Source organism: Cupressus sempervirens, chromosome 10 (genome assembly GCF_028749045.1).
Source record: "Cupressus sempervirens isolate cs-2001-9-10 chromosome 10, ASM2874904v1, whole genome shotgun sequence".
NCBI classification, from domain to species: Eukaryota; Viridiplantae; Streptophyta; class Pinopsida; order Cupressales; family Cupressaceae; genus Cupressus; species Cupressus sempervirens.
The window spans coordinates 846,471,384-846,491,346 of NC_143127.1; the positions used below are offsets into that span (position 1 = coordinate 846,471,384).

Here is a 19,963-nt window from a genome sequence, read left to right on the forward strand (position 1 = left end):
GGCTTAGTGACAAAATTAATATCTCTGAAATTATGATGTGGTGGGACAGTTTCAAATCTCCCAATTGCTGAAATCTGTAGGCCTAGAATGTAATAACTATTGTTTTCCATGATAGGATTTCAACTAATCTTATATCAATTTTACTTTTGCCTTCATTTCATCTTCTTCTTAAAAACTGAACTAGGACACATTCTTAAGGCGTTAGACTAAATTTGCCTTCTTCAAAAAACACAATCTAAAAAAGAAGAATTTATAGAAATTTTAAAACAAAGTTATCTAATTGTTTATGTTTTGTTGAAGATCTAGAACTCCTCTTGGATAGGATATGAAAAATTATTTTTTTATTACTTTACCTAAAAAAATTTAGTTCCAAACATGTAAATCATTCACTAATTACCCTAATAAAAGGAGAATTGCTATAGCATATTGTAAAATTTCAATAGTGTCATTTCAATATTGCATTTTCCTTTGATATTACAAATTCTAGTTCTATAATATCCTCTTCACATTTTATTAGATGAATTTTATTATTGGAAAACAAACATTTTAACAATTTATGAATATTTTTTTCATATGAACATAAACATAAACATCACAGCTAAAAGTTTCATTGGATGTCTCATTCAGAATTGAACTTGGGTGTCACCATTAGCAACTCTTCATTTTAACCAAGTAAACTCAACCTCTTATACTAAAAACTTATAGAAAAATTCATATCAAATTATATAGAAAAAATTGTAAGAATCTAAAATAATGTAAGATAATAGAAATTGCATATTAATTAATCACATATTCAAGAAAAATAAGATAATATTCTTCCATAAGATCTTAACTCTAATGATTATGAACTACTCACTATACATATTCAATTTACAAAAATAAATGGAATAAAAAATAAAAGGTACTCAATTCAAATAATAAAAGAGATCAACAAGAAAAAATTAAAAAAATCTTACAACTCTCTCTAAAACTAGACTTTCAAAAGGAATCATTATAAGGTATGTATAATAGAGAATGCACTAGCAATTCTTTGCAGATATACTAATATCAAAATTAAAATGTGTGCGATGTTGGCAAAGACTAATTGGCACTCCTAACAGAACAACTAATTAATCAAATTGAATCTAAACTATTTTGTTAAATTGTATACATGAAGTGAACATGTTAAACAATTACCAGCAATATTAAAAAGAAAATTTAGGAATATGGTGATTTTTTAATATTCTAAATAAGTTTCATCTACATTGTGACTAGCATTCTAAAAAGCAAAGACATGGGTTAAGTGTTGAACTACAACTACTCCTATTGAACAAAGTTCTTAAAAATAAGTGAAGCGAAACTAAAAATAACAAATTAGAAATGGGAAGAACAGTGTATTCAATTATAGAAAATTACTGAAGAGCTCAATCTTTTGATGGTGAAGTACGTTAGACAAATCAAAGGAATGATTTTTTTAATAATTTTTCAAGATCAAAATGGTCAACATAATTTGGTGTCTTCCCTCCATGTTGAAATTTGGGGACATTTTGTTTACTTTAAACCTTTATTTTATTCTAACGATGAGTTTTCATTTCTTTTTCTTAAGCATCTTATTGGCTTTGATCAATAAGAAATGAGATCATGTTATATAAACAATGAAAATCATTTTTCATTGTATATCATGTGAGGTCCAAGAAAATAGAAGTGTGTCATCATTTTATCAAGGATCTAATTGAAAGTCAAGTAGTAGAGCTAAAATTTTGTGGAATAGAAGACCAAATTGATGATATATTTATGAAAGCATTATCTATTGCCAAATTTACCTAACTTAGAAATCTACTAGAACTAAAGGAGGTTCATACTCTCTCCAAATAAATGTTATGGTGGAAGTATTGGGATAATGTTTACTCAATCAATCAAATCAATAGTACATGGAAAGTGCGCGTTTAATGAGAAAGTTCTAGAATTCTCCTAATAGTGCTCTAAGGAATACTCTAAAAGTTTTTTTTCTTCCACTGTAAGCTGAACTACACAAATTTATATAGAGGGCTCTATAGAGTTTATAAATAAGGTTGTCTCATTTGAAGTTTTGTGTAACATATTTGTAGTGCTCTATCAATAAAGTTAAAACATTTTAGTGTGCATATGTACTCTATTTAATTTTTTTATACTACTTTGTATTCCTATATTCTTCTATTATACTTTGTTCTATTATACTCTTTTTAACAACTCAATATACTAGAGGAGAGAGAACTAGTATTTCTAGACTATGCATAGTAATTGAAAAAGATGTTTTTAAAAAGAATAAAACAAGGGCATGGTAAATCGATACTCTAATTCACTTACCTTTTCCTTTTCTATTTCCTTCCCAAATCCTATGTGTCCCCTTGACTTTTCTTAGTCCTTTTATTCATATCTCAAATATTATATTCTCAAACAGGTTAAGATCCCGACCATTTCTTAATTATATGTTGTTACTTTTAGTTGAAGTAATATTTCCCAATATTACTAATTTCTTATTTTATCAAAATGCCTCCCCGGAATAATATGAAATCTAGAAATAGAATGAAAAAAATAGTTGTAACATGGTGATAATGAGTTGAGAGAGTAGTAATGTATATAAGCCATTGTAAATGAAGACTCTTTATTGACAATATATTTTTGATGAATTTTTGGTGAGTATATGAGAGGCATTCATTACTAAACATATATTATTGTGTTATAAAGAACCTTCTAATTGTGTTGAGTATACCTATGCACTAGATACTATAGAGGTAGTCACAATGGTATCCTCCCATGGAACTCATAAAATGTGCATAAGGGGTATTTTCATAATCAAGATGGATTGGAATAAAAGATGAAAAGTAAGTAGTCTAAGATTTGAATTTAAAATAAAATATGTCATCTAGGAATATAACATAAAAATGTTCTAATAGATTCTATGATTCAAAAAGACATATTCCATAAAAAAACCCTTTTAAACTTCTGTTACTTGGCACAAAAATGTCTAAAATGACTTTTCCTACCTATTCTAAGGAAACAAACTATCAATAAATGTCACTATGAAGTATTGAACTTAATAATAGTAGACAAGACTTCTCTCAATAAGCTATCATTTTCACTATCTTGAGTGTAATGTTATAACTTTTTAATGCTCTCCCACTCTATTTGTTGTTATATTATTCATTTATCATTCTTGCCTAGTTATCATTATTATCATTTGATCTCTATTAAATTAGGGTTTTTCCTCCATGACATGGATTGTTTCTATTATGCACCTTTTTATCTAATAACTTTTGATCTATTTGTGGAGGTCAAAATGACAAAATAAGAGTTTGATTGAAGCAAACCTTTTATAACTCCAAATATTATTTCTATCTCAATGTTTGTACATTATGAAAAAATTCAATCAATGAAGGAAGCATTTATAATGACATTAAATTAGTGTAGTTTGTACTTTAATCAATAATATTAAGTTGTTTCAACTACAAAATTTTGGTACATTACTCATTTTCTTTAAGGCAAAGACAATATTCTTAAAAATACAACATATGATTTTGAAATAAGACTTGACATTGTTTAAGAAGAATAACTTTAATATTGAGGTTAAATGTTACTGGTGGATAGATTAAGGTAAAATCATACAAATAGTTGTACATTTGGTTCCATAAAATTTGAGTGTCAAATTGCCACACACACACACATAACACAATTCTATAAAATAAATAATCTAGAAAATAGTTCATGTGTTCATGATTCTCGAAAAGAAAAAAATATGTGTCATAAGAGTTATATCTTCATATTAATATCCCACTATATTGAAGAGACTAAAACTCTCAACCTATTAGAACAAACAATAAAATAACAAAATGTTTCTACTCTTCACATTTTCATCATGACAAAATAATTTAGTTCAATGAAGGAGTTCAATTTCAAATGAATTGACCCCAATATGATCCTATATTGTCATTTTAGTTTTCAATATTGAAGAGTAAAACTCTCAACCTATTAGAAAAAATAATAAAATAGAAAAATATTTTTCCTCTCCTCATTTTCATCATGATAAAACAATTCAGTTCAGTGAAGGAGTTGAATGTTGAATGATTTAACCCGAATATGATCTTATATTCTCATTGTAGGTTTCAATATTGATGGTCATTTTCAATCACCCAAAATAGGTTATCGATAAATCAAAGGAAGAAGTCATACTCATATGTCACAACATAGATCAACATCTATGAAAATGTTTGCATTTGACCTTCCATGTAGCTTATAATCTATTCTGATTTCAAATGCAAATTTTAACATAGAAGGTGCAGTTTTAGTTACAAAGAAAATAGATCTCAAGGCAACACCATTATTATTTTTCCAATACCAATTTGAAAAAGAATACCATAACCCCTGCTATTTACCATTAGGGCCTATTTGGCTGTAAGAATTGCCGAATGTGACATTCATCTATGTTGGAATAAGCTCTCTTCTGGTATTCGTGCATTCTTAAAAAAAGTTCTGGAATATCATTTGAACCTATTTGGTTGACCTAGAAGAGGAGTCGAAATATGCATATTCTATGTTTGGTTGGAACAATTGAAATAAGAATAGGAATAAGTTCTAGTTTACAATTTTAATAATTTTTTTGTTTAGTTTGGTAATATTTTAAATGAACAAGATTTTTTTATTTATGAAAATTGGTTTATATTAATTTTTTTAAAAACTAAATTATTTTAATTAGTTTTATTTTTAAAATTGACTTTATAAGTGAAAGATAAACCACAACCTTTGAAATTTATCAAAAATCAGATGACATATTAGGGTATGTGCAGGATCATGGTGTACCAAACTATGGCCTTAAGTGGTAGTGAAAAACCAACAAATTAGGGTTATGTCAACTAGACACATAATTTTTAAGTGGTTTTGGACTTTATATCAAAAGTTTGTAACAAAATAATCTGTAGGAAATTGAATCTAGTTTCTAAACTTCAAGGCCTTATCTAGAGAAACAATTATTTGATTGGTCAAAAGTTTGGATTTTAATGCAATACTACAACAATTTCAGGGCAAAAATAAAAAGTAGGTGTATGTCTGAATTAATTATGAATTTTCTACTATAATATTTTCAGAATTAAAAAACTCCCGTGTCTGACCACCTTAACTAGTTCAAAAAAAATCAAAATTAAGTTTTCCTATTTTGTTTCTTATACTAGTCAAAGCATAGAATGTGATGCATCTTTTGGATTTCACAAATCTTATATGGTTTGAAAGTGATAGCTATTTTTCAACCAGTATGTCAATCAGCACTTTGTAGCTAACTCCATTAGAAAATAAGTAATAATTACTTACTAAACTCATAATTTGACAAACCTTACATTTATGAAAAGCTAAGAACATTCTTAAGAAACCCTTTTCATTACATCAAATTTTGGTTTAAAAAAAGTCGTCAGCTACATGCTTGAAGTAAAAAACACATAAGAACATGCCAAAAACACATTTTTGGGACGTTTTAAACATGACCATATAAGGTCAGTATTGAAAGATATAGTAGGAATTATAAAGGTATTAATTGTTTTCATTTAGTATCAGGATGGGTGGGAAAAAAGTTGGAATAGATTTTGAAATTCTTTGAGGCATTTCAGAACTACGTATTTTTCAGATTGCCACTTTTTGGCACACCATGATCCTGCACATACCCATTATATTGTGTATTATAAATTAATTTCTAAAATTAAATTAAATTATTTTAAGATCAAAACTAAAATCATTTTAATTTTAAATATGTTAAAGAAAATAAAAAATACAAATAAGTCAAGACCATTAATATGATATTTAAATGATCTTTCAATATAGTTTTAATTAGTAGACCTAAACATAAGATTTATTTGTAAACATAGTATTATGAAAGTTTAGGAAATATATCAAATTTTATGTTAGTCTTTTTTGTCATTTAAAAAAAACACATATTAAACATTAAATATTGTTGACATAGTTTATATCTTATGATAAACATAGAAAATAGTCCAAAAATGCATTTGAGTGGCAAAATACAATCAAACAACAAAGTCACAGACCCAACAACCCATCAAAATGAGTTTATTAAAAATTGGAATAAGAATAAGCTATTCTTATTCTCTCTTTTTTTAGAAATCCCGCTATGCTCATTTTGGGGTCAAATTAGGATAGGTGAATTCTAATTCTAATTTTGTATTTTGCAAACAAACATCAAATTGGTGAATGCGGATATCTAGATTTTCCTATTCCCATCCAATTCCTATAACCAAATGGGACTTTAGCTTCTTCTTCTTTTTCAAATGTGGTAATATGATTAACCCAAATTAGTTTTTGAATCTAAATAATAGTTCAAAGTTATACCTCGGGAAAGCAACATAATGAAAAATTGCCTTAGCCCAAAGTATCACATGAATATCATGTTAGATAGTAAAGAGGAAAGTGACGAGCATCATTTTAAAAGCTTCTCCGATAAGTGAGGAAATATGTGACTAAGTGGCAAAATTCCTAAAATAGAGATGATGAAGGGAACATCAAAAAGCAGAACGTCCAATAAAAACGAGGAAGGAAAAAAAAGTGAGAATTTAACGAGCATCTTAGAATTGGAGGTGATGGGTGTTAGTACAAAGATGCCTAAAGAAGCCAGTGCTCTCTCAAAGTTGCAACATTTAGTTCACAAATCATCATTGTTTTCTCTCTCTTCATATTGGCTTGGATCACTTCAGGGTGGCCACACAATGGAAGATGATGTAATCTATAAACGAGTAAAGCTTAAATGAGTAGGACAATCAGTGATTTTGATCCCAAAAGAATGATAGTGTTCATTGCAGCCATGAATGTGCTTTGAACATGATATGGATGTAATGTTGTTTATGTATTTGAACTTTGGCAGGTCATATTACCCTATCTCTGTCATTTTCTCTGAAAGCCTTTTTATGTAATTCCCATTTCAAATTAATGATACAACGTAACTTGCCAAAACCATTCCTACACATCTTCTTCCTACCCATTATAGACAGGGACTTAGTACAAAGCTGCTTACAGCCCTCGTATTGTTAATTAAGTGAACTAAAATACCAATAAAATATGTTTGACAAAACAGAAATTACATATAGAGATAGACAATCACATTCATCAAATATAACAGATACATGTTGTAACTGATTATATATAGAAAACCAACCAGTATAACCCTACATGTTAGTAGGATAGTTGAAATATATAAAAATACTGCAAAATCCTGTTTGCGCAATACGTTGTCTTCTCTTCATCACTCAGCTAATCATTCTTCTTACTTCCTTGTTTGACTACAGCTTATTAATAATCTGCACTACTGAGGGTGCTGCAGCTGCCAACAAAAGAACAACGCCCTAAAACATAGTGAAAGCTTTTAGAAGCTTTGGTTTTTTCTCCATGAGGTCGTTAACTCTCACCACAAATCACCGTTTGTACCATTCATTGACATCCATCTTCAATTCCTCAAACTTTTCTTTGTCAGCGATACTGAAGTTGAAGAGGGAACTAACTTCCTCATCAGTCCCAATCGAGCTCTGGATTATTCCCTTCTTCCTCAGCAAAACCACTTCCTTCTCAGAAAATGGTTCTTATATAATTATAATGGGGCTAAGTTGATAGAATTGCTTAATTTCAGTAGTTAGGGATTAAAGAGAGATCAAAGATCTCATGTAAGGGGACAGAGGGAGAACTTCCTCTAACTTTTGACTACAAACACTAAAGCCACTAATTAACTGATAGATGAAATGGAGGTAGGGTTATCATAAATGAACCCTCAAGGCATAGGTATGAGTTTGAGGACTCCCCTAATCACATGCACTTTATATTATTAAGTGTAAGCATATGCTTAAGAGATGATGTTAAGTTATCACTAGCATGGGAATGAGGAATTTTTCAAATCATTATTTCTATGATAAATGGGAATATTTGTTCAATTAAGTTGATAACCAATGTTAGTGAATAAAAATGCTCAATACTAAAATGCTTTAAAAGAAAAACTAAAACTAAAATTCAAAGTACTCAAATAGATTAACTACATTGATACTTGATCAACATCATTGCAATAGGAAAAAAAGTGATGACAAAGAAAGTAGAGTAGAATCCTATTATTTTATCAATCAATTGATGAAACTTCAAAGAGTGTAGGCTTCTTAAGCCTTATTATGGCTTCGCTTCATTTTCTTACCTATTTGAATTTAGAAAAGATGCATAGAACCTGCAATTTTTTTTATAAACATTTATAAAAAAGAAAATAAAAATTACAACTTCATTGGTATGTTATTTTAGTTTTATTCTCATTTATCAAAACTTTAAGAAAATCCAATGTAACTTATCTCATATAAGAAATTTCTATTGAAATTTTCTTCATCTCCAAGAGATGATTATAGGAGATGCAAAGAAAATTCATTTGATGTATATCTCCATATACATCTCCAAGATGAAAATATATCTTTGAGTACGAAAGAAAGGTACTAAAAATTGTCATATGACTTTTCTAGTAGAACTAGAATTTTAAAAATGGTCACATAGTGACTTAGCACTTACTTTTAGTTAAATTAGTATAAATCTAGTTTTAATTTAATAAATCTATTATAATATAGAAAATATTTTAATTAATAAAAAATATATAATTGTAATGTTTATAATGATATTTGTACAAATAAATTTGTTTTATTATAGTTGTATAGATAAATATATTTAATTAAAATATTAGTTTAAATTTGAATTACAAATATAATTATTGATATATATTTTCTATTGCATATATATCATATGGTGCTATTATATTATAAATAAATTATAATATCAATATAATAATATTTCATAGAAGATTATATAATATAAATATTTATTATTTTTTAATATTTTCAATTGAATCAAAAAAATCATAATCTAAAAAATTATAATATTTTAAGAATAACAATGATGAAATATAATAAGACTTCTTATAATAATAATAATAAAACTTATTTCAAAATATAAAAATCTCTTATTTCAATTAAATATTTGAATTTGTTTTAAAAAATTAATTTATTTTAATAATTAACTTCTTAAAGATCAAATCATAAATTAGTTTTGAACTTTTGTTTTATATATATTGTAAATAATATTTTCATATTTAAAAAAAAAAAATTGATGGAAGTTATCTACAAATAAATTTTAGGTATACCGGACGTGCCTAAAACTTTTAGAAACTTCTAAAACTATATATTTTACAAAATGTGTAAATGAAACCTTATAATACTCCCTCTCTTATGCTACCTATTTTCCATATTAAAATGACTTAACCATTCACATGGAGGCCAGATAATTTGGTAGTCTCTACTAAGATAATTATTCTACATCTTATTGGCACAAAACCAAAATAAAAAGCATATCTAAACAAAGCTTGAGTAGCTTAATACACTCCACCTTAATTTACTGTGTCTTTGTATTTCATATTTAGCAAGATTTTAAGAGTAAGAATGGAAGATAAGGTCAGCAAGATTGTTGCCATTTTAATTTGATGTTTCTAAAAACATCTTCAACAACTCGATAGAGTTTATCATCTTTTTGCTTTTCGTTTTTTGGAATTCCTATCTAAAGAGCGTGCACGCTTAATGGTTTTCACTGCTTTTCCAGAGCTCAACTGAATGGTTTCGGAGGTTTTTCTTATATATTTTGAATGTTCATCGCTAAGAAAACTTAGGTATCAGAAATTGCAGCGATTCGGTCGAAATTGTTTCTGAGCTCAGAGTTGATTTCTCAGGCACAAAAAAGTTTTTTAGCATTCAAGGTAGGGATTTGAAACTCTAATCCTTCAAATTATATTAGATTTGAAACCATTTTGCATGCATAGATAAGTTGTATTGAAACAAACAATTTAAGTTTTGGGTGTTTACAATCATAACAGTTGTGGTAGAATCATGTTTTTTGGGGTTTGATACACTTTTAGCTGTTTTTGATGTTTCAGGAGTGAGCAAGAATGGGCAAGGTGAAAATCCCTATAAAGAGAATAGAAAACCCTAATGCGAGGCAGGTGTGTTTTTCCAAGAGGAGGATGGGAGTATTCAAAAAGGCCAGTGAACTCGCCATAATGTGTGCAGTAGAGATTGCAATCATTGTTTACTCTCCTGCCGGGAAGGCATTCACATTTGGGAGCCCTGATTTTGATTATGTGATTGATAAATATCAAAACATTCCAGTGTTTGTAAATGACAAGAAGGTTCAAAAATCATGGAGGGCAGAGCAACTATACAGCTCATTACTGAGGGAGCTAGATGCAGAGAAGAAACACACGGAGAAGCTGAAAAGACAGGAAAGAAATGCACAAGTGGATTCATGGTATAGAAGAAATGTTGAAGATTTGGATCTTCATCAACTGAGGGAGTTTGGGGATTCACTGAAAGAATTCAAGAAGGGAATCAGTCAGGTTTTACAAGAGAGGGAGCAATTGAGGTTTAGAAAGAAGGCCCTTGATGAAATAGAGGCAGAGTTGATGTCTGAAGAACAGCAGCCCCATCAAGGAGCAATGTGGGGTGAAGAAGAAGAAGAAGCAGCCATTAATGGTGGTCAGTCTGTAATGGCTTCTTCTCCCAATGGAGATGGCAAGGACTGGCCTTTCTTGCTTCCTTGTGAAAATTCGTTTGTCACTAACGAAGGCATCCCTTCTCATTTGCTTATGCCGCATGAGGGCTGCCTTCCATTCAATCTTGAAATGTCTGAGTTGCAAAGGGTGGTCATGCCTGGAGATAACTGGCATTTACTTTCTGATGACTGATTTTGAAGGTGACTGTAATGTCTTCTTCTGTAACCAAGTACATTTCTAGGTCTTATGTATACTGAACTGATACTTTTTTCTGTTTTCATAAGAATGTAATGGGGAATGAAGTTTTTCCTAAATAATAAGAATGTAATGGGTTCTGCTGAATATTTCTGAGGGTGACATAATCATGTTGTGTGTGTATTTAGGTTTTAATGGAGTCAAATCATCACATTGGGAAGAGATTGGAAGAAATATTTTATATTGATTGTAGAATGCTATTTTTGTGTTCTATTTTTTTGATGAATAGTCCTTTTCAATTAAAAAAATTTACTAAGATTACAATTCACAAAAAAGGGCCGGGGGATACAGGATCACCCCGCGAATGAGTTCAATTGGCCAAAGCTGGAATAAACAACATGGCCGTAGCCAAAAACTATAAACTATTCATAAAAATAATTTTTTTTTATCAACCTCAAGCTACCAAGACAGTACCAGCAAAGGGAGGAGGATCATCTTTATCAGGAAATCCCCACAAATTAGTGGGATTGTGAGGCGGACTAGGAACAGTCCAGCCGTCAGCACCATCTGCAGGATCTAGGGTAGTCGCAGTCTCCGCATCCTTCTTATCTAGCCGCAGAGGAGAAATTGCCAAGGCCAGCCGAGGAAACTTGCCAGAGTGCGCCCGTCCAGGGGGAGGAGCCGGAGACCGGCCAGAAGCCCGCCCGAGGGGGGAGCTGGAGACCAGCCAGAACCACCACGCGGTGGGGAAGCAGAGCGGCGCCTCCAACCGCCATGACCACCACTGGGAAAGCGGTGGCAGGGACCCTAGGAGAGCGGCGTGTGTGAATGGCAGCCAGAGGACTAGCATCGAGAACAGTGACGGCGAGACGAGGAGGCATCAGCTGAGGCATCTGGAGGCACTCTGGCAATGGTACAAGGAGCATTCACCCAGTGATTTAACAATTCCTGTAAGTGGGCAACCTCCAGGGAAACTTTATTAGCTTGCACCTATATCTGCATAATGACATTGTTACAAATGCATGCCTTAGTGTACATTGCAATGTTAACATCCAAAAAACTATAAGTGAATAAAACTGCATTCCTATCTTTTCATAGAGAAAACAAAATTTCCATCCTGAAAGTATGCCAAATCTAGAAGAACTTCCAAGGAAATCTGGGGGAATCACCCAACAGGATCATGTGCCATGAGAAAGGTTCGAGCCTAAAAGGCTTGAAAAAATCATGAATCCAGTGCCAATAATTCTGAGCACGCTTGCAAAACCAAAAAATATGCAAAAAGGACTCAGGTTGGCCACAGAAGGGGCATCTGGGATCAGGAACCCCAATGTGCTTGAGCTGAGGCCCTAGGGGAAGACCTTGGAAGGCAAGGCACCAAGTAAAGTGAGCAATCTTAGGTTCTGTAATGGCACTGCAAATGGTGTCGAACCGTTTTCTCCATTGAGAAAGCGAAGAATGCAAATGCCACCGTTGATTAAGCGTGTCCACCATTGGAAGGTGGGGCAAAAGCCATCTGTATCCCATATTGGGCTTATAATTGGTAAATGGAGTGGCAGGAAACCACTTCCAATCATACCACCAAGGACGAACAGATTGAATCCCCACTTTATGAAGTAAGTGCATAGGGGTGGAAGACAACAGAAGGTCATAAGTCTGGCGATCGGTACGAAGAAGGCGGTATTGAACTTGCATATCCTCCCATGACCTGAAATTCATGGTGACTCTTAAAAAAATGTCCTTGGTAGTGCGGATGCCATGTTTAAAGAAACGCAAAGCACTTGCACCTTGAGTCTTGGCAAGAGGAATACCCTGGAAGGCAAACAGGGGGGACCACCAAATGTTCTGTTGATTTAAGGACAGCCCATTGCGAAACTCATCACCAGCCCAACAAAGCCAAGGTTTAAGAGCTTCCCAGGCTTTCCAGATGCTCTTTATAACAAAAGAGCCCTATATGACCACTGGTTCACGCATAGTGAGAAGGGTCTAAAAACCAATCCCATTCCACACCGGTCTATTAGCAGCGAAGCCTGAAGAGATGCAATGCCTGACAAGAATTTTCCAAGCTTCATCTCCAGAAATAGCTCTGATAATCCATTTAGCATAGAGGGCAAGGCCCTGCTTCCGAGTGGAAAGCAGGCCGAGACCCCCAGATTCCCTTAGGCGACAACAGAAATCCCAAGCAACTCTGTGAAAGCAATGATGGTCAGAACCAGAGGCCCAAAGAAAATCTCTGAGCAAACATTCTAATTTGAGATAGGAAGCTTTGGAGGGAGCCCAACAAAAAGAATAATACACATGGGTGGCAGCCAAAATCTTAGAACAAATCTAAAATTTACCAGTAAGAGAAAGTGGCTTAGTGATCCAATAATCAAGCTTTTTGTTAATCTTTGTAAGCACAGCATTCCAAAGTTCCACAAGCGAAGCCTGGAAAGCAAAGGGAATGCCAAGAAAGTGGAAGATTTCTCCATGAGTAACCCATTTCCATTGGAATTGGCTAAGCCAAGGAGGAGTTGGTAAAAAAATTGTCGGTAGCAGAGCATTTGATGCCATTGAATGGCAGAGCCAGAGGCTTGACAAAAAGTGTCAAGACAATTTAAAGCATTTTTGATGTTTTCTTCATCTTCAAGAAGAGTAAGAAAAGAATCATCAGCAAAATGACCATTGACTAACTGGGAGGAAGAATCAGGCAAGAAAATGCCACGGACCAGTCCTGAAGACACAGAGTGAGCAAGTAAATAACCAAAACCTTCAGCAGCATGGACATAAAGCATTGGAGCTAACAGACAACCTTGTCTGATGGAATGAAAAAGTCCAAAAGCTTCAGATTGCGAATTATTGATGGTGATGCAAGCATTAGCGTCACCAAAGAGCATCTCCACAGACTAAAGGAAATTGGGACGAAAACCCAGAGCCTAAAGCATAGCCAAAATGAAAGGCCATTCAATGAGATCATAGGCTTTAGCAAAATCTATCTTTAAAAAGATAGCCTACTGCTTGGACTTACGGGCCCATTCCATACCTTCCCAAACAGCAATGATGTTGTCAAGAATATACCTAGATTTGATGAAGCCAATTTGTTCAGGCCGCACAATTAGAGGAAGCATATGGCAGATTTTGAGAGGGAGCGCCTTAGCAATGATATTATAAGACACATTTAGGAGGGTGATGGGCCTCCAGTTGTAAATCTCCTTAGGATCACCAACTTTAGGTATGAATTTAATATTGCCTTTATTTATGATCGCTCCTAAGCTTTTAGAATGGTATGCTTCAAGGTAGACTTTGTGCAGATCAGGACCAATTTGCTCAAAAAGATGTTTGTAAAATTCATAGGGAAATCCATCACACCCAGGGGATTTGTCATCCATCATGGAGTAAAATGCCTCTTTAAGGTCTTGGAGGGAAAGAAGTTTCTCACAGAAAGCGCGTTTGTCAACCGTGAGGCAGTTTGGAGTAATAGTAATACACTTTCTGAGAGCCTCCTCCTGAGCAACCGAATGGCCCTGTGAAGCAAAAATGTTCTCATAGTGAAGAACAAAAGCTTGCAGGATGTCAGGAAAACTAGAAAGAACATCAGTTCCTTGTTTTATCTTTTTAATGCCAACATTGGTATGACAGGCTAGGAGAGCCTTGAAGAACTCCTTCGAGGCTTTGTTGTCAACCTCCAACTAGTGGAGACGAGCTTTGATTTGAGCTCCTCGAGCAGCATAGTTATCAGCAATTTTCTTTTCATGGCGAAGCTTGGCAAGCTGAATTTGAAGATCCACATCAAAGGGGTTGAAGGTGAGCGCTTTAGAGGCTTTTTTGAGGGCAAGGGTGTTGGCTTCATAAGACCATTTTCTGAAAATTGCCAGCTGACTCCCGTAGATGTGCAAAAAATGAGCCATTCTGGTAATGGCATCATTCCACCATTGAATCCAACCTCAATAGAAATGTGGATGTGGTTCCAAATTCTAGACACATTGTATGTGGGAGATGGTGGAAGCATGCAATATCACAAACGTGTTGAGAAAGAATTGAGACTTGGCCACTTTGGGGACAGTTGTTTGCCAAAAAATGCCAAAATAAATGAGATAGTGGTCTGACAATGTCACATCTATCAGGGGAATGACAAGTAGATCACGATCTTCAGAAAAGGAAAAAAAAGATTGCATCGAGATCATAGCACGATCAAGACGTTTCAATATGCGGTCAAGATCGGCTCGAAAATTGGACCAAGTGTGCCAGGCCCCACTATCATGACAGCAGCTAGTATTGGGATCAAAAAGGCCCAATTTATGACGCATGTAAAACCAGGCTTCTCTTTCACCAACTGTCCAATGGAAAGGCAGAATGCCATCTTTGTCAGAGGCCACTTCAACTATATTAAAGTCCCCACATAGGACCCAAGTAGCTGGGGGCAGGTTGTCAGCAATCCAGACCCACATTTGTGCCCTTTCCATAACATCATTGGAGGCATAAACATTAATGAATCCAAAAGAATGATTGTTAATGGAAAGAAAAAGCCAAATAATATGGTGTGTGGGGTCAGAACTGTGCAAAATAATAGCAGAATGAAGGCAAGGTGACAGGAGAGTAACTACACCACCTCGGCCAGCTTCATGCTGAGAAGAAAACATGACATTATCCTTCCAAATGATGCGGCATGCAGTAGAAAGCATGAATCCAAAAATCTTAACTTCTTGCAGCCAAAGAAAATCTAAATTCCCAAGTCTATGACGGGTATCCCGGACATAGAATTTTCTAGGAAGGTCTGTAAGACCTCGAACATTCCAAGAGAGGAAGTTCATGAGAACTCTTCCATATCATCCTCGTCCTCTAGAGAGGAGTAACTATTCTCCAAAAAGGTAGAAATCAGGTGGAAGTCAGACGGGAAATCCTCTGGACTTATAGCCTACCGTTTGACCCCTGATATCTCTACATGTTTAGGAGGACTGCGAGAATGCCTTGTTGCTGGTGGTACTATGGAAGAGACTACAAGAGGAGAATGAGCCCCAGCCAAGGACGAGGCCCTAGCGGCTTCCTTAATCCCCTACGAACCAACAAGGTTTGAAACCTGGGAAACCGAAACAAGTGCAACAGAAGCCGCTGGTGTCTCCACGCTAGCAGGCGCTGACACTTCGATGGAAGTAGGAGGAATCGCAGTAACTACCGCATAGGATGGATTGGGGGCCAAAGGATTCAAGGCAAGCTTGCCTTTGTTCCCAATAGTAACCCATTCTTCTTTTTTTCCTTTGACCTATTTGACAGGCGTCGCTTTAGGCTAGAGCTTGACCCTAGGCGTAGCCAAAAGGCAATCCTTGATCTTGTGTTTCGTAGACTGGCACCTATAATAGGTGTTAGGTAGGTTAAAGTAAAGCACCTTCTGTGCAAAGATTTGAGCACCAATCTGGATTTCCACAGAATCCTTGAGATCTTTAGAAAGATCAACTTCAATGCAAACACACCGTTGAGGGCGAGCATTAAAAAATTTCTCTAGCTCCTTGGTAACAACTTTTCTAAGGGCTTGGGCAATAGACTCAATAAAAGGCCAGCAAGGCAAGGGTAGACCTAGGAATTCAACCCAAATTTGAACCCTAAGCTTTTTATCATCTGAGACAGAGAAGTCTCAGGACCATTTCTGAAAAATAAGCAGAGAGGAATGCATAGACCAAGGGCCATTGGTAAAAACCACGTCTGCTTGCGACGGATTAGCAAAGCGAAATAAAAAAAAACTTTTGGTAAGGTTTTCCACAGCGTCAAGGCAGACTCCATGAGGAGTCCAGCTTTTGTTGACCCATTCTCTGAGCATAGCTTCAGGGGGAGTCCTACTAACAAAATACCCTATCAAGGTATGTTGTTCTAACCAGTCACATGCAGCATCAAACTCTTGCAAAGGAAGGACAATATTAGGATTACCTCATGGAAAACCTTTGGGACAAACTTGCGCAAGCGTTTGTTTAGTGGCGGCGCTATGGCAGTCTGAAGCAGCAGCATAAACACCAGAAAAAACTGGTTCACCGCTGGCCAGAGCCATTATATCCTAACCTAAAGCTCCCGCAGTAAATGTGGTATGACAAGTGCCGACAAAAGGGGAGTGCAAGCGAAGGGCCGTACGCAAAAAAAATTGAAATTTTGCATGAAGCAAGAAATCCCTAGAAGAGTAAAAATTCTATCTATGTTCTATTTTGAAATAACAATCATTAGAAACACATACTCCAAAATAACCCTAAGTTCCTTTTCCTGGCAAACGTCCATAGCCATGAGGTTCCTGAAGATCAAGTCTGCGGCATCAGAAACCCATATCACAAGCAAAAATAGAGTCTTTTCCTTTTTGTCAAAGTGGAGGGAATGGGTAGATGGGACTCCCTCATACGATCTAAGTTTCATTCCATTATTGTAGAAGTCTGTTGCAAAAGCCATCAGGTATTGATAATGATACTCTTTCTTACGTTTATGAGCTGAGCCTCACTTGCGAGGATGATGATTCAGAAGACGATGGTGATGGCAATGATGAACATGGTTGTCCTCTACCCCCGGTATTGTAATACCAACACCTTCTATCTTTTCTCCTTCGTGGATTGTCTCTAACTCATGCACAATGAAATAAAAGCCCAAATTGTGTTTGTAGTCGTGTAGATCCTTGTACTTTAAGTTGAGGGGTTCTCTCAATTTGGCCTCATGCTCTTTATGCTCATCCATTGTTTCCCCTATTGTTTGCTGCAGAGCATATTCTGAGCAGCTCTATCCTCACCATTTCTTCTATTAATTTGACCTCGATTTCCAATAGTCCAAGAAGGAGGACTATGGGTACCTAATTTTCAAACAATAGAAGATCAGTCAAGATATCGAATTGACAAAAGTGGACCATGTTCCTATTAAAAATAGGATCAAGATTCCATTGTGAATCGCCATTGATGTTCCATTGTGACTCATCGCTGAGAAGCCTGAGAGTCTCCAGAATGAAGCATCCGTCCAGAGTGAAGAGCCCCACAAGGATTTCCTCTTCGCACTCTCTTGTTCCTTCGTAGCTATCTGTAATATCTAGAAGCAAGCTCTGCACTTTTTCCACTAGAAAGTGGGCGTGCTGCTGGTTCAGTGGAAGCTGACATTTTGTGATAGAAAAGGCCTAAAGAGACCACTCGAGGCTTGTATGCTTCTTTGTTTAAGTCCTTGAGATAGTTGGGTACTCTATTTATCGACACAGAAGAAAGCTTTCTCAACTTATAATCTACCTCGTCATCTTCCACCTTGTGAAATTCAAACCTGATCTTCACATCATCAAACCATGTGTAACGTTGTTCTGTATCTACAATCTCTATTTCCCATTCTTTCCCATCCTATTTCTTGTTCTTTTTCGCCATTGTCATTTGCCCAAACCCTGGCAATGAAAAAGAAACAGTTAATAGTGATTCTAGACATTAAAGACCAAAATATAAGCTAGGATTTCATAATGGTTGATTTATAAAATATTTTAGTTTCTTAAGAAAAATAGACTTTTACAGTTATTATTTTTATAATTCTAGATAAGATTGAGTGTGCGTTTATTAGCATCAATATTTTTGGTCATATTCAATGATCTATCATCAATTCTGAGCAATATTGTGTGTCATTTTATCAGCATCAACATTTCCAATCATATTCAATAATCCAGCAGCAAAATACTGATGATATTTTGATGATGGATCATTGAGTATGATCTGAAAAGTTGATGCTAGTAAACTCACACTGATGATGGATCATTGAATATGATCCATATGTTGATACTAATAAACTCACACACAATTACCAATGATGAATTATTGAGTAATATCCAAAATATTGATGCTAATAAACTCACACAATATCCCAAGAAATTGGGATTATTGAAAAATACATATTTCATAAATTTTATGAAGTGTTTTAGATGTTTTTAAACCTTTTGAAGAAGTTTTTAATGTAATTAGAGAAGGAAAAGTTTTAAAAGATTAATCTTGTAGACTGATTAATCTGGTGCATGTTGGTTCACTCTTTTTAATATTTTAATTTTATAAGAAATATTATCAAGGTTAAGCACATTGGGCAATAAGGTAGATTGCTGGGAGAATCTTTTTTTTAAATTATTTGTCATGTTCAACATAACAAGTAATAAATAGTTAGAAATAAAAAATGTTATTGACAAAATTAGTATTTTTTAAATGATGACACGTTGGGACAGTTCCAAACCTCCCAACAATTGAAATATGCAGGCCTGAACTGTAAGAACTACTATTTTCCATGATAGGATTTCAACTAATCTTGTAGCAATTTTTTGTTTGCTTCATGTCATCTATTTCTAAAAATTGAACTAGAAGCATTCTTTAAGGCATTAGATTTAATTTGTCTTCTTAGAAAACCACAATATGAAAAAGTAGAATTAATAAAAACTTCAAACAAAAATTCCAAAATGTTTATGTTTAATTGAAGATCTAGATCCCCTATTGGATGAGATGTGAGAAATTATTGTTTTACTACTTCACCTACAAAAATTTAGTGACATACAAGTAAATCTTTCACTAATTACCCTAGTAAAAGGAGAATTGCTATAACATGTTGTAACATTTTGGTAGTGTCCTTTTAATATTGTATTTCCTTTTAATATTTCAAATTCTAGTTCTATAATCTCATCTTCTCATTTAATTACATGAATTTTATCATTGGACAACAAATATTTTAACAATTTATAAATATTTTGTTCATATAAACATATATAAACATTAACATCACAGCTAAAAGTTTCTGATTAGATGTCTCATTCAAAATTGAACTTGGGTGTCACCACTAGCACCTCATAACACCACAAGAAAATTATCTCTTGAAGTTCTAGATCTTGGCATTTCATTCTTTCCTTAGGAAAATTCTCATATTGTATCAAGCTTGACGTAGATTCTTACATGGTATCAGAGTGAAAGAGGCATTCATTGCATAGCCATTGAGCAGTGTTTTGCTTCATCTTTTGGAGGGTTGTGATTTAAATTCAGCACTACAACATTTGGGGTCAAATTGCAATGGCAATTTGTGATGATGGTTTAATTTGTGGGTGATTTTCATTTTTTTTTTGTAATTTTCCTTGATGCCATAACAATATCAATGTTGGCATCATAATTGTAATGTCAGTGTGATTATAAAAAAAATTCAACATTAATCATTCCTCATTTTTTTTATTGATTGTGGAGATCTATGCACGAAAGAGGGTAGAGATCTTCAAAG

At 34.1% G+C, this 19,963-nt stretch overlaps 2 pseudogenes; one reads left to right on the forward strand and one right to left on the reverse strand.

Moving 5' to 3' along the window:
- Positions 1-7,289: 7,289 nt before the first annotated feature.
- On the reverse strand, positions 7,290-18,099 carry LOC149536648 (uncharacterized; annotated as a pseudogene).
- LOC149536649 (MADS-box protein SOC1-like) lies at positions 9,962-10,805 on the forward strand (annotated as a pseudogene).
- Positions 18,100-19,963: the final 1,864 nt, after the last annotated feature.